The sequence below is a fragment of the Saccostrea cucullata genome, unplaced genomic scaffold (genome assembly GCF_032062105.1).
Source record: "Saccostrea cucullata isolate Sc308-1 unplaced genomic scaffold, CSIRO_AGI_Scuc_v1 ctg2366, whole genome shotgun sequence".
NCBI lineage: Eukaryota > Metazoa > Mollusca > Bivalvia > Ostreida > Ostreidae > Saccostrea > Saccostrea cuccullata.
This window is the reverse complement of record NW_026940676.1, coordinates 1-12,090: the sequence shown is the minus strand read 5'-3', so window position 1 is coordinate 12,090 and position 12,090 is coordinate 1. Positions and strand designations below refer to the sequence as shown.

The window sequence follows — 12,090 nt, the reverse complement described above, 5'->3', positions numbered from 1 at the left end:
TCCTATATTCAGAACTCAGGGCCATTGAGCAGTGATAGATCTTTTTCGTGCTAGCACCTACTGCGACACAGGACCTCAGTTTATACGGTTAGAAGTAATTGAATGTATCTAAATACATTTAAAAAAAAGTCATCTATTTTCAATTACTTTTCAATTACACTCAATACATGTACGAGGGGTGATCAAAAAGTTCGCGAACTATCTCTATATCAACCAAACCACAATTCAGATTAGAAAGAAATTCGGTACACACATAGCCATACACAAGGTATATAAATAGCATATGCTGAATGAAGTTTTTCTCCATGATTGTGACGTCACATTATGTAAATGACGTCACTATGTAGGTCACTTGTGACGAAAAATGGTTGTCTCCGTCGAACTCGTTCAAATAACGAGTATACAATTAATTGTATATTTTAGAAATCCCTCTGCAGTATCATGTAATAATTTGTACACACTTTATAAAGATACATGAGTACATATAAATTCAATTAATGATTGGATTGATCGTTTTAGTGAAGGAAGGCAGATGCTTAAATATGATACTTTTCATCTTGCCCAGTGAAAGCAGGTTTGAAAAGATATGTGTTTTTAATTAAGCAATTTGCCATCAAAGACCTCCAATTTACACTTTGAAAAATAGTTGAATATTTGAACAACAATATAATTATTAAAGGGAACGTTTGTTAAGAATTTGAATTTTTATATATAAAACTGTACCTCTCATATAAAGAGAAAAGCTGCATCTAACAACACTGCGCTGCTGATAACAGCAGTTAAATTGGATTTTAATAGCTTAATTGGAGCAGCATGGGGAAAACCTTATCATGGCCGCTGCTGACGTAGTGTAGGCAGATTAAATGCCAGATGTATAGAGTCAATGTGTTTATGACTACAGAAAAATAAAATGCCTTCTTTCAGAAATAAGCTAATTTAAGCAATTGTTAATTTATATGAATTAGATTAACATCCTTTTTTGACACATTAGAACTTTAAACATTTTTAATTAAAATCATGTAAAATAATACAACCTTTGCAACTAAGTTTTTAATTCAAGTTAAGTCCGACCAGTTTATGGCTTTTTATTATTAATTCCTTCTTTTATTTTCCTGAATTCTGAAACACTAGAAGCATAGAAATGTGAAATTATATTTACTATAATATATTCAGATCCAAAATTAAACTCCACACACTTAATTGGCACATTTTCACGACTTGATTCCGACATGATAATGTTTACACTTAGAGCCAATGTGTCATCAATACGTCATAAAAGTGAGGATTGTGGGAAATATTTAGCAAGCGCGATAACTTTATCTCTCAGCATGGCAGCCTCCAGCAGCCAGTTTACTCATAACCTTGATGTCTTATTACTTTATAATTAAGTTAAAACAAATGGCAGTAACAGGTAAATTTCATTATTGACCATTCAATAAATGATTTATCAAAAAGTTTTTTTTTAGACCCAACGTCCCAGGTAACACAAAACGTTTTCATAACATTATATTCGGGTTGTAAGGATGTTATTCCAAAACGTTTTTGACATAACGTTTGAAAAATGTTTTTATAACGTTTTATCTAGGTTATAATGACGATTTTAGAAAACGTTTTTCAAAAACATTTTTAAAATGTTTTTCATAACGTTTGATACTGGTTGGACGGAAGTTTTTTAAAAACATTTTTGCACAACATTTTTACATGTAATGATATTAAGAATAATTTTTATTACTTAAAAAGCATAGTAAAAAAGTGTTTTCATATTCCATTGTTTGGGGGAAAAAATATTCTTAAAAACTACAGTATGATATTAAGAATATATTGCACAGTATGTGGTGTATTGTGTCACGTTTACTCAAATTTAAAAAAAAATTAAATTGAATTAAAATTGTAATTAATTCTAGGTGCAAATGTTACCAGAAAACATGAATATAACATTGTTTTAAAATGTTTGGAAAACATTGTTAAAACGTTATAGAAACAACAAACATCTATATAATTCAATTCTTAAAAAAATACATTTACTGATTTAGCATTTACTTTTTTGTTTGTTTGTTATTGATTACTAGGGGATGTCTTTTAAAGCATATTGAGGGGGGGGGGGGGGGGTGGACAAAAATTTTTTTTTCTTTAAATTCAGTTCTTCTTTAATTGTTTTATGCCACATTCCTAAAAAACATTGTGAAAAAATGTATTAAAAGCCGTTTTTAATGTATTTTTCTAAGATGTGATGTAGTTCAACAAAGTAAGGCAGTGCATTTTATTCACTTGTGTTGTTTCCTCCTTGATAATGTGTTTATCAAAAGTTAATTGAGTCGCACAGCTGGATGCCGTGGTTAGCGCTCGCTCCTTGCTGCAAACTATTTCCACGTGATCTATATAGGTCAACTTATCAAGATTTTGAAAAACCGGGCAGCATTCTTGAAAGACAAAGAACAGGATTAAGGTAATATTTTACATCATCGTATGGTATGTTGAATTTAAAGTAGTATTCAATATGTATACATATATTAAGAAATTGTATTATAGTTGTAAGTGTATTATAAGCCTAAATCATTCCTTGTAAATGGTTGAACATTTCACTGATATTTGAACTGGGCGGGTAATTTGTTGTTTTTGAAGTAAACTGATCATTTAAGTTTATCATGATTGTGCATTTACATAAATGTTTTATGACTTGTGTCTAGTGTGAGTTTTCTTAATTAATGTGTACTTCATGTGTAGTATAATAACCCCAGGCTAAGAGATAAGATTTTAAAATTGAGAGCTTCAAAACATGATTTGAATAGATCGAGTATGTTTGCGAGGGGGAGTGTGTGTAAGTGTGTGTGTGTGGGGGGGGGCTTAACAAGTTAAATACTTCTTTGAAAATGTTAAATGATTTGTATTTATATTCAGTATCATGTATATATTCACAATTTACAATTCTTGGAAATAAATATCATATTCCATTTACAGCGGCTGTTTGCAAAGACTTAATATACCTTTTTAAAGATCACATGTAGTGAGAGGAATTTGACATAATAAGGTTTGCTTAGGCACACCATGCTGGAGGGATTTACCAGGGTATTTATTCTTTAAGGTATGTTTGAAGTTTCCTGACAAGAATGTATTACAGAGATAGATTTATTTAGTATACAATATATATTTTATAGAACTTTTGCCCAAAACACACTGTTGTCAAAAATAACAACAACAAAGTTTATTTTTTTTATAAATAGTTTTAGAAAGACTTTCCTTGTATTTATCGGATGTATGACTATATATAGTTTTAATTCTTCTAATGCATGGATATACATGTATACATGTATTTTACGAAAATGATTTGCAAGAATGATCATTCATTTTGTTAATTAAAGTTTTTCTCTAAATCTTTGTTTTTTCAGAAGAATTAAAACAAAGAAGTCCAAGTGATCCAAATGCCAAAAGTGCCAAACATGATTTTCAAAGGAAGAAGGATATTGTGATTTTTTTTTTAAATTTCAATTGTGACAAATCTTTTCTGTTAAGAAGACTTTTATTGACTGTGCGGATGTTTACAACAGTTCATGGATTATATTTGTGTAAAAAATTTAAACTAATTAAAACTGTAGGAAGTACAATGATTTTTATGTTGTAAAATATTTTTAAACGATTTAAAACATATAAGAAATGTTCTGAAAACGTTTTTAAAAACGTTTTGAAAACGTTTTCAAAAATGTTTTCAAAACATTGCAGGACAATGTTTTTGAAAAACGTTATGATAACGTTTAAAAAACCATACAAAATAACGTTGTAATAACGTTTTAGAAAATGTTTTTATAACATTTTGAAAACGTTTTTATAACGTTTTAATAACGTTGTTGTGTTACCTGGGGTTTCCTTTAAATACCTAAGATATCGTTTACTTTAGATTTTAAACATATTAGATATGATGAAAAGGGGGCACCCATTCTCTATCCAACTTGAATAAAGGTCTCTCCCGACACAGAAGATTTGTATTTTAATTGTCGCTATACTTATTTTTGGAAATGATCTTCTTATCCACCCATTCTGTTGCCGAGATTTGACCATTTCTGAAAAATGAACTGTTCTTGTCATAAAAAGTAACTCAGATGGAAAGAAAAAGAAAACTCAGAATAATCTTTCAACTTTTGTGACAGAAAGATACAGATGGGGTCATGTGACAGCCAATATCACGTGATTCGCGCATGCGCAGCACGGTGGTTGATGTGCATTAAAATCGGAGAGGACTAAGTTAAAATATAATCAACACTGAAACCAAATATTGTTTCCTTTATGGAAGTTATTCAATTAGTTCGCGGACTTTTTGATCACGCAGCACAGTTAAGGTTACAGTAAGGAGGCGGGGCCTATTTTGTACGGGAAATGTTTACTATGACGTCACACATAATATAAGGTCTTCAAAATACCACAAAATGAAACTATTTGCTATTTCAAACAGTTGGATAGCTGTATACTACATACAAACTTACTATTACAAGCAGTTTTGTCGTTTGTTCAATCCCACACAACAGTATATAAACAATGCATCGATCGCAATGCACTTGTCAATGTGACGTCATCTCGCAAAAATGACGCAGTTTTTACATAGTGAGAGGCTGATAAAGTCACATTTGTGCAATGAAAAATGTCTTTTGTTCTCAAAAAAAATATTATTTGCAGTAAAATAAAAAGCCGTTAACTTGGATGTTATGTTTATTTTAGTATTTTATTAATAAACTGTACGTGCATTCTCCATACAAGCGATACTGTCGTGTTTGTATGCAGATTCACTGAAAAAGTAATGGAAGGGCCCTAATAAATCGATTTATTGCAAGGGCATACCCTCAATGTATCTTGTCAAAATTTTTTGCACATAAACTCAAGAAACATTAAGATATTAGAAAAGTGCTGCGAATCTATTGAAATCTTGCAAATGAATTAATCAAAGCTATATTTAATGTAGTTGATCAGCAAAATATTCAAGCTGCCGCCCAGAAATTAAATTTTAACAATTGAAAAAAGGAATCTATATAGGTTCGCAGCGCTTTTCACAAACTACATATAGTGTTGAAACGGATTATAAAATAAACTAAGATTTTTAACTTGGTTATGCCCTTGCAATATTGAAATTTATATATGACCTCTAAACTGCAAGTATAATTGCCAAAGTCATGTGACGTCGACATCACACGACAAGTCTAAAAAAAGATCTAAATGTCCCCAACATGTAGATTTAAACCACATTACATTTTTTTGATATCAGTGAATTCCTAAAATGAATCGCCCATCCTAATAAAGTATGTATTTTTTATCTTAAAAAATCGCCGATATTTCCATTTGTAACCTTAACTGTGCTGCGCACCCCTCGTAATACATGTACTTGTAAAAGTTTATACATAAGATAGTTTATCCAAAAGTAATGTCACAACAGCTACTAGAGGACGTAAAACAATAAAATCATATACGTTGGAAGCTTTATTTATTTCAAATCAGACCTGAATATTCCAATTCATAATGAGTTATACTTTTAAAAATATTGTATTATATACAAGTGCGAGTTAGGTAGTCGTCGCACCTAAATAAGGTCGTATAATGGATACGCGCCGCCATTCATTTAAAGGTTTCCCAATAATAAAAAGAATATTTGTGATTCACAGACACTTTCACAAATTTCTCGCCTGAACTTAGACGAGCTTACTTTTGATCTCAATCTCACTTTTCCACTATATATTCCTTTGGAAAAAGTGAGACTGAGATCAAAAGTGAGATCATCTAAGTTTTATGGCCCCCAGGCCTGTTGTTCAGGAATTGTAAACTGACTCTTTCATAATTAAGTCTTCTGTCAAAAGTGTTTGAACATTACTATACACAATTAGACAAACTGCTCACATCCCTTTTCAAAACATGCATGTCATTTGATAAAATCAAACACCAGTTTAAACGTTTCCGTCCAACCTCTCATCTTTCGATGTAACGTTAACTGTCCTGTGTTAATCATTCAATGACCAATATCACTCCCCAAAATCGCTGGTACTAGCTATAAACAATACTTTTTTCATTTTTTTCATTTGAGTCTGATTAATCAACGTAAATGTCTATACTGGCATTATCATCATTTTGAAGTATTAAATGAAAAATGCATTGATATTTTTAACAAACACTTTACTGAAATATCCTGTAAATTATTAGCAGATATGTCACTACAAAGTCTTGATTCAGAATTATTAAATAAATCTACAGAAAGTAAACTAGGGAAAGAAAATTTTTTCAGTATAAATCATATAAGTGAGTTCGAAGTATTAAATATGTTGAATACACTTGATGTAAACAAGTCAGCAGGTATAGACTTGATTGGGCCTCGTCTTCTAAAGCTTTCGGCAAATGTTATATGCAAATCTATTACACATCTTATAAATACTAGCATCACTAATGGAGTATTTCCATCCCGTTTAAAACAAGCAAAAGTCACTCCTATTTTCAAAAATGGCGACTATGCAGATCCAGGGAACTACAGACCGATATCCATTCTTCCAACATTATCAAAATTAGTTGAAAAACACATAGCCAATCAGATACGTAACTTTACCTCTAGCTTTGATCTCTTATTTAAATCACAATCTGGATTTCGAGAATTTCACTCATGTCAAACGGCTCTAACAAAACTTACAGATAATTGGCTACAAGCTATGGACCAAGGAAATTTAGTAGGCATAACTTTCATCGATTTTAGCAAGGCATTTCATTTGGTTAATCATGATATTCTTATAAATAAACTTCAATCATATCACTTTGACCAAATGGCTATTAAATGGTTTCAATCTTATTTAACGTCAAGGTCTCAGTGTGTAAAAATAGGTACACACTCCTCTGATTTTTTGCCCGTCACAGCAGGAGTGCCCCAAGGATCTATCTTGGGTCTCCTATTATTTCTATTGTATATAAATGATCTCCCTTTACATGTAAATAGAACAGATATTGATATGTTTGCTGATGATGCAACCTTACATACATATCATAAAAATATAGAAGGTATTGAGAATGCCCTAAACTTTGATTTGTGTGAGATAGAAAATTGGTCTTCCAAAAATCAAATGGTGTTAAATACCAACAAGACAAAATGTATGCTAATGGGAACTCATCAAAGAAAATCAAGAAAAAATTCTACTGAACTAAATTTATATGCTTCAAACAAATTAATTGAAAATGTTGAATCTGAAAAGCTTTTGGGAGTACATATTGACCATTCATTGCGCTATAATTATCATATTGACTCAGTTTGTAAATCTTTGACTTATAAATTGTATACTTTACGCAGAATTAAAAAATTTCTTCCCTTACACACGAGAAAACTATTTTATAATGCATACATTCTGCCTTCTTTAAATTATTGCCTTACTATTTTGGGTAATGCACCAGATGCTGGCATAGATAGAGTTTTTAAATTGCAAAAAAGGGCAGCCCGGATTATTTTAGATGTGGCTTATGATGCCCCTTCACTACCATTATTTGAAAAACTTGGATGGCTGACCATATATGAGTTAATTGATTTTCATAAATATATATTACTGTACAAGACACTTCATGGTATGGCACCAACTTATTTAAGAGATTCCTTTGAATTTATTTCTTCTAATAGTTATGTTCTTAGATCTGAAACAAACTATGACCTTCATCTACCAAAATATCGAACAAATCAATTTAAGAATTCTTTTCATTATTCCGGTGTTCATTTATGGAACAAATTACCCTTGCATATCCGTTTTTCACCAACTCTACAAACTTTTCGTAAAAATGTAGAAAAATTCATTATATCATGTCGCAACTAAAAATTATATAATTCCATGTTCTTGAATCGATCTGTATATGTCCTTGTAATTTCACGTCATGTTGTATTATTTATTATAATATTGTACAATGTTTTTATAATTGTATTATTGTGAATGTGTTTAGAGGGCCCCGAGGAAGACTAGTGCATTGCACTAATCGGGTTACCCTCTTTAAATCAAGTATTATTATTATTATTATTATTATTATTATTATTATTATTATTATTATTATTATTACAGCTCGCCCCAATTTTAACACCTCCTTTGTTCAATGCATCAAAGTAAAAAATAATGCTAAGAATCAAAAATAGAAAGGACGTCATTTAATTTTCAACTGATCATTAGAAAATAGACATTAAAATTGTCTTATAAAATAATTGGACGATTAGGCGTGTTTTTAATGTTTTTTTAAATGACCAATACTTTTTATCACATGGCTACGAAAGCCGGATAGACTCATTTCTGAAACGATAAAAAAAAAATTTAACTCGTTATAACGAGTTAGTTATCTCGTTATAACGAGTTAATTATCTCGTTATAACGAATTAGTATCTCGTTATAACGAGTTAATTTTCTCGTTATATCGAGTTAGTTTTCTCGTTAAAACGAGTTAATTATCTCGTTATAACGAATTAGTTATCTTGTTGTAACAAGATAATTATCTCGTTATAACGAATTAATTAGTTAGTTTTCTCGTTATAACGAGTTAGTTTTCTCGTTATAACGAGTTAATTATCTCGTTATAACGAATTAATTATCTCGTTATAACGAGTTTTCTCGTTATAACGAGTTAATTATCTCGTTATAACGAGTTAGTTATCTCATTATAACGAGGTAATTATCTCGTTATAACGAGTTAATTTTCTCGTTATAACGACTTAGTTATCCCGTTATAACGTGTTAATTATCTCGTTATAACGAGTTAGTTATCCCGTTATAACGTGTTAATTATCTCGTTATAACGAGTTAGTTATCTTGTTATAACGAGTTAATTATCTCGTTATAACGAGTTAGTTATCTCGTTATAACGAATTAATTATCTCGTTATAACGAGTTAGTTATCTCGTTATAACGAGTTAGTTATCTCGTTATAACGAGTTAATTATCTCGTTATAACGAGTTAGTTATGAATTAAAAATGGCTGTAGTTTTAATGTCATTGAAGTTTAGTTGATAATTATCAGTAATACTGCACTTTAAAATTGATAAAAAGTTGCAATTTTAATTTGTGATATGGTTTAAATAATATTGATCCTGAACTATTTTGCTGTCAATAATCACAATTTGATAAGTATAGCAATCTTTATTTACACATTTATACGTGAACGTCTCCAAGGACACAATATTAAAAAAAAAATCTATTACCAAATGTACTTGCTTCAAAGTTTGGCATGACAATTTTCTCCGATAAAAGACACGAATTTTTCTGATATGTTTTGGATGACTTATTAGCTTTCATAACCAATGTCTTAGTACCTAAATTAATACTTTATAATAGAAAGCTAACGCAGGCGTTAATGCAACATCTATAATATACACTTCCAGTGTGATATATATTATTTTGAGAGTCAGAAATGTTTTGAAGAAGGGGGATATGGAGACATCAGCAATGAGGCAATGGGCGTAAAATTTGGGGGCTACTGCACATACTCATAACACAACATAAGTTTCCGTATACATGTACATGTATTTGTCTTCGGTCTTTTAAGTATACAATGCAAATCAACTGCGTCGTTTATACATAAACAGAATACAATCACAGGAACAACCCCTCGAAATTTACAAAAAAAAATAAACTAATTTGTTTTTCAATAAAAATCTTTATCATACACACTATAAACAAACTTGATTAAGTCGGTTTTATATGTCATACAACTATACTTCCTATCACTTAGATATATCAACTTTAAATCAGTTTTTAACTCGTTATAATGAGTAAATCAACTCGTTATAACGAGATACTAGTTCGTTATAACGAGATAACTAAGTCGTTATAACGAGATACTAACTCGTTATAACGAGATAACTAAGTCGTTATAACGAGATAATTAACTCGTTATAACGAGATAACTAAGTCGTTATAACGAGATAACTAAGTCGTTATTACGAGATACTAACTCGTTATAACGAGATAATTAACTCGTTATAACGAGAAAATTATCTCGTTATAACGAGATAACTAAGTCGTTATTACGAGATACTAACTCGTTATAACGAGATAATTAACTCGTTATAACGAGATAACTAAGTCGAGATACTAACTCGTTATAACGAGATAACTAACTCGTTATAACGAGATAACTAAGTCGTTATAACGAGATACTAACTCGTTAAAACGAGATAATTAACTCGTTATAACGAGTTAAATTTTTTAAAAAATTTTCTCAGAAATGAGCCTATCCGGCTTTCGTACATGGCCAACTCGTACTTACAACCCGATAAAATTTTTGAAATGGTACCCTATATTTCCTGAACAATCATTTCAAACGTGCTGAATTTTCAGACAAGTTTTTAGGTATAGAGGGATATTAGAAGGCAGCATTCATATTTCACTGTTAAGCTTATTTAATAAAAGTTAGTCAAAGTATTTAGAGATCGCCTTGGATATGTTAAACACGGATCAAATAAATTGTAAATAGTGTTATATGTACTGTATTCGTAATATCAAGATCAGATTTTACAATTATGGGATAATCTTCTAATAAGAGTCAATTTACGCGCATCATATAGGGTACGGATGGTAAAAAATGAAATATATGGAGATAAAAAAAACAATATACGGCGATGACAAACAGTTAAAATTAAACAATAAAAATCAATAGTAAACCCCCAAAACATCAGAAGTGGTATCCGGTGCCATGTAGACATAATCATCCCATGATGACCGTTCAAATCCGCAGTTTGCTTTTTGTCATAATGGGTAAATAACAGAAAAATTCATAATCAAATAAGTATGTTATTAATGGCCTTACAAGTTTGATGAACGTCAATAAGCATTTAACTTAAATCGACCATAGAACTTTCGAAATGATGACGTTGAACGAAACTGTTTATATTCTTGTCCCATCAACTTGTTTTTTGAAAACTTATTTCCTTTAAAAAAGAATAAGTTTCAAGCCTTTTTTGAAAAGTAGAAAAGAATCAAAATGATTTTTAAACAAAGAATAGCGATATAAATTTACAGTTAATACATTTGTATGTAGTGATGCATTAATGATGCCTATCATTACAAAAACAACGATTTGGATTCACAGCAAACACCGCAGCCACCAGGAGGTGTCAGTGTAAACAATTAAACAAAGGATCCCTTAACTTTAGATTGGTTGCAGACCTGTGAAATTGGTTAATTTCTTTGAAAAAAAACCTTACGGAATATAAGGCTAAGTGCATATAAGTTTTGCTTCGATACAATGTTTCATTTTTATTGAGACGCATCAATTTACCAGAAAAGGGCTTCAAATTTCGACCGCAGCTCGGCATTTACGGGCTCTGAGTACTGAGGATCATTTTAGCATTAGCAGTGCAAGAACATTTACTACACGGAACTTCGGTTTATATTCTCTGAACAAAATTAAGAAGATCCGTCTCAATTGCAAGTTCCTGCTAAAGATCACCTAAGTAATCAGTACCGCATAACAACATTCGCACAATTGAAGTGGTTGACCTTTTAAACTTGAGGCCATGAAATTCACAATATTATTATGAAAAAAGATACGCTTGCTCATCATACGTTTACATTTAATTTGTTAACGTGATACCTAGAAGGATAGGAGAGGATACTCAAAGAATTAATACATTTTTGCTATACATGTACAATCAAACCTCACCCAAAAGGAATTTCTGACTCTGAGATTACACATTCCAATTGTTTGGATGGACCCCCATCGCTTCCCATAAATACAAAATTAGTTGTTTCTTTAATACCAAAAAGCAGATAAGTTTCTAACCTCAGTGTATTTTCGTTACATAATCTAAGGAAACCTGTCCACTGATCCCCTGAGCCTGTTACCACATTTTTTTGAAAATATATCCTTGTTCATCATATAATTATATAACATTTTATTACGGCGGGTGTGACCGGTCAGTAGGGGATGCTCACTCTTCCATGGTACCTGATCCCATCTCTAATGTTTTGGAGTTCTGTGTTTCCTCTGATCCTATTTTGTATTGTTTTATGGGCTATCGATCTTGAATGCTGTTCGTTATCTCCAAATGTTTCATAATAAATTTTCCGTTTATGTCACAAATGGTGTAAGATTTTTACTGTTAAAATCAAAATT

At 30.9% G+C, this 12,090-nt stretch overlaps 1 long non-coding RNA gene across 1 annotated transcript; it reads left to right on the top strand.

Moving 5' to 3' along the window:
• The first annotated feature begins 2,325 nt into the window (after positions 1–2,325).
• Positions 2,326–3,602, top strand: LOC134255984 (uncharacterized). Its single transcript, XR_009989644.1, has 3 exons — positions 2,326–2,446; positions 2,959–3,082; positions 3,387–3,602. It is a non-coding gene; the product is annotated as an uncharacterized LOC134255984 (long non-coding RNA).
• Positions 3,603–12,090: the final 8,488 nt, after the last annotated feature.